Raw genomic sequence first — 4109 nt, 5'->3', positions numbered from 1 at the left:
AAAGCTCTGTCCTTACCTAGATCCGCTCCGAGAAACTAGGCCTTAGCGCCTTCCTTTTTAGAGCGAGGGTTCCCGGCTTTATTACCGCTCGGTAGCCTTTTAGGGACGGAGGGGCAGAGAGAGCCGAGTATATTATCGTATAATACTAGAATACTACTCCAGAGTTATGAAGGGACCTTTATAGCGCCGTGGGGAGGCCGATCTTAACCAGGGGAGACCTCTTCGACGCCCTAAACCACCCTAAAAAGGTAAGAGTAATTGCGAAATAGGTCCTATATCTTAGCCGTCTAAATAACTTCCGTCTCGCCCTAAAAATAATAAGGAACTATATAATAAAGACCCTATAGCGGGGCCGCCCCGGTATAGAAGACACGGAATAAAGATAGCACCTAAACCAGACCTTATTATTCACTTTAGGGCCTTATAAGCCGGGGCCCTGACGGCACCGAAGGGGTATACTATAGCGGTATCTACTTTTTACTTAGCCTTAGTCTCGCCGCCCTTCTCTTTATCTTTACTTCTAGAGGTATTATCGCTATTAGTATTATGCTCACGACCCTATTATATTATATTAGCTCCACGTTACTATAAGGGAATTATAGGGATATATATTACTACCTTTAATAGGATAGTAATTGTTGATATTATACTTATAATAAGTAAGAATCATAATAATAATAAGTATAATATCTAAATCAAAATAAACAGTATATAGTTATAGCTATATAACTAGACGTCCACTTTATAACCAGCTTAACCTATACTATAATACTATACGTATTATACTTGTATATATACCTGGCTTATAATATAAAATATAAATACACTAGGTATCGTAAATACGATATCTTGGTTATTACTTAAGCTAATGACGTGGCGTGATAACCGTCGCGTAGGCTGTTAACGTAACAGTCGCCACCCAATCTTTCAGGGTCTTTTGCCAGCCCCGAATCCAGGAAGAAATCCTAGAAGCCAGTTCTTTACACATATCATTATTATTATTATACGCAGCTTCAAGCTCGCGCAACAAGCAGTAATCCTACGGCTCTACGAATTCAACCGCTATTTGCTTGATTTTCCTCTCTTCCCCGCGTACAGCCTACTACTCGTAGCCCAATCTACTAAAAGTAATTATTTTGTTTAGTCGATTTCATCAGCGCTCTAGACTAGCTATAGTAGCGTTACTATTATAGCGGTGACCGGCGGGGTAAGCACGCCTAGCGGCGCGCTTAATGGATACCACCGCCGCCGTAAGTCGACCTTAAGCCTACCCTAAGTTAGCGCGGTATAGCTTTAGCACCCCTAGAGCCACGACTTATAACCACTCTATTACCGCCTCTATTAACGGCCTTAACGAATTCCCGATAATACTTATAGATATACTACTAATACTGAAGAAAGGCGAAGCCGTCACTGTGCAGAACGGCTCCGCTAGGGCCAAAACAAACAACTAACTAATAGGCTAGCCGAAAGGAAGGGTTAGGCTCGTCACGGGTCCGTATCTAGAGCTAAGGGTCCCGAGGAGACGGTCGCCGGGCCTCTAGAAGGGTCGGCAGTGGTCCGATTAGGGGAACGAGTAGCTAGATAGGCAGGCGGGCCTATGGTCGGCTCTTCTGGATCGTCTAGATAACCTAAAGAGGAAGGATAATATAAAATTATAATTATAATAGGTAATAGGTGATGATCGTGAAAGATCGGATAAAAAGCTAGCTAGATATAGTGGGTCTATTCCGAATAATAGCCGTATATAAGACCAGATCTCTAGGACCGAGTGGTTACGTGATATCTAACGTCCTAACCCGGAACACGGGTCTACCCCTCTATAATCGGCCCTAAATTATTAAGCCACGCCCCGTGGTCTTAATAATTTTATTATAAATAAACGTAATAACCGAATAACCGTCCTAAATATATCTCTATTACCCTCATTAGGGCATTAATAAGTAAAGCAGTCTCGTAATAGTCCTTCTTTCCTCGTGTACGTGTGTATTCCGAAAGACTCGAAGATATAGGCTCGAAGGATGGTGACCTTATAGATAGAGGTGACCTCGTAGGTCCTTCGTGCGCATAGAGAAGGCGGCGGCGGCGGCTTCCTCGGTTCCTGGTCGTGACTATAGGAATAAGTAACGCGGCGGCGGCGGTAGTGGGCAGTGGGCGGCGGTAAATAGGCGGCGGCCCTAGCGTGTTCTTCGAGAAGACCGTAACGACGAACGCATACATATAGGGCAGGCGGTAAAGGCGGCCCTAGTAAAAGATTAACGACGTAAAACGTAGAACCAGGTAGAAATAGCCGTGAAGATCGTGGTAGAAGAATTAACGGCGTAGCTCGTAAAAGCAGGTAATAAAGAGTCTCGAGGTCTATAGACTAGTCAGGATTTCGGAACCATATATTCTCGGGGTCTATAGGAATATCGTGAGCGACGGGCCTATACGAAGGTCTCGGTATTCCTATGTCTCTTGTAGAGTATATCTATCTCTTTCTACTACTCGAATCTAAGGCAGTCTATTTCGGTTCGTAGGCGTAAAGCACGTAGGTCGGATCTTTTTGTGGCGTGGTATAGCACACAGGAAGCAGGTCGGTTTGTTTAGTCTCGGCAGGAATAGCGGCAGGTCTTTTCGAGGCGGTAGTATTATAGCCGGGCTTGATAGAACAGGAAGAAGAAGCAGTAGGATTAACGGGATTAACTAGATTAACTTAATCGGATTAACAGGATTAATCGGATTAAGTATAGGTAGGCGGATTAGGCTTTAGGCTAATTAGAGGAATAAAGATATCGGGAAAAGAAGAGGGAAAAGAAGAGTAGTAAAAAGAGTAGAAAAAGAGGAAAAAGGGAAAAGCTTATAGTGACGCTGCCGGCAGAAAACGGCAGGCAGGATCGAGATCTAAAAAGAGTAGGCGGGATTAATAGTATATAGTCTGCTTCGAAGAGACAAAGATATTTAACGCGTACCACTAAACTAACTAATAACTTAATAACCAGAAGGCTAAATCAATTAAAACCAGAGCTATTCGATAGGCCTTCTTCTAATCTATAACGAGATAATCGCAGACCCATCGGCATGCAGTCGGACCGATGGCCGCGCACGGACCACCGATCCGAACCTATCTCTATGTGTACGTTAAGGGATTAGTTTAATCCCTTAAGTTAAAGTCTTGGTTTAAAGTTAGCGCTTAGTTAACGAATATACTACGATCACTCTACGATACTAAGCTATTAAGCCTTTTCTATAATATCTTCTCCTTAACTAAAGTCTACGGGCTTTCCTTTCGTTATAATTCTTTAACTTCCACACCTTTAAGGTAGTTAGGCCAAAGATACCACCGAGAAGGACTTAAGGAATAAGCGTCCCCCCGGGGGGACCTAATAAAGCGGACGCCGGGTAGCCGCCCGCCGTACTAAAGTTAATAACGATAATAGCCGAATAGGAACCGTCGGATAAAAACAAGGGGTTAACGGATACGCCGGTTACGCTTAGTCCTAAGGATAGTGGTTTGTAGGTCGATTAGCGATCTATCGCCGGCCCCTTAATATCGACGTAAAAGGCGTTAATTACGATATTTTCGTAGTATCTCTAGTAATAGAGTAAGATTAATCGAGTAATTATAAAGAAACTCGCTAAATAACTAGCGCCCCGGCGCGATTACGAAAAACCGCTGGTATATAATTATAAGCTAATTAAAGAGTTATTTATAGTTATAGAAATCGATAATTAGTTAGTAGCGATTAAGGCTAGGAATTAGTTTAGACCTAGTGCCTTAATGCTATAGCAGATCGAATAGGCTTTAATAAAGCTCGAATATACCTTCTAGACGTCCTAGAAGCACTATGCCCGGAAGATCGCTAACCCGAATTAAAATAACTTTACGGTATTTATTCGGCGAGAGTATCTATCCCGGGATATATAACGGTATTATTACCGTAAGGAACTTCGTAAACTACGAATAACCGGCGATATAACGCCGATAAAGCTATTTAAATAGTAGGATAACCTATATAGGCTATTAGGCTAGGAGATAAGCGGAAGCGAAAAGCGTGCCTATAACTATTTTAATCGGCTACCCCTACGTATTAAGGATAAGATACGAGAGCGGAAGACTAAACTAGATA

The sequence above is a fragment of the Sodiomyces alcalophilus genome, assembly GCF_042370955.1.
Source record: "Sodiomyces alcalophilus JCM 7366 unplaced genomic scaffold ACRALscaffold_3, whole genome shotgun sequence".
Classification (NCBI taxonomy): Eukaryota; Fungi; Ascomycota; class Sordariomycetes; order Glomerellales; family Plectosphaerellaceae; genus Sodiomyces; species Sodiomyces alcalophilus.
This window is presented reverse-complemented; position numbering follows the sequence as displayed.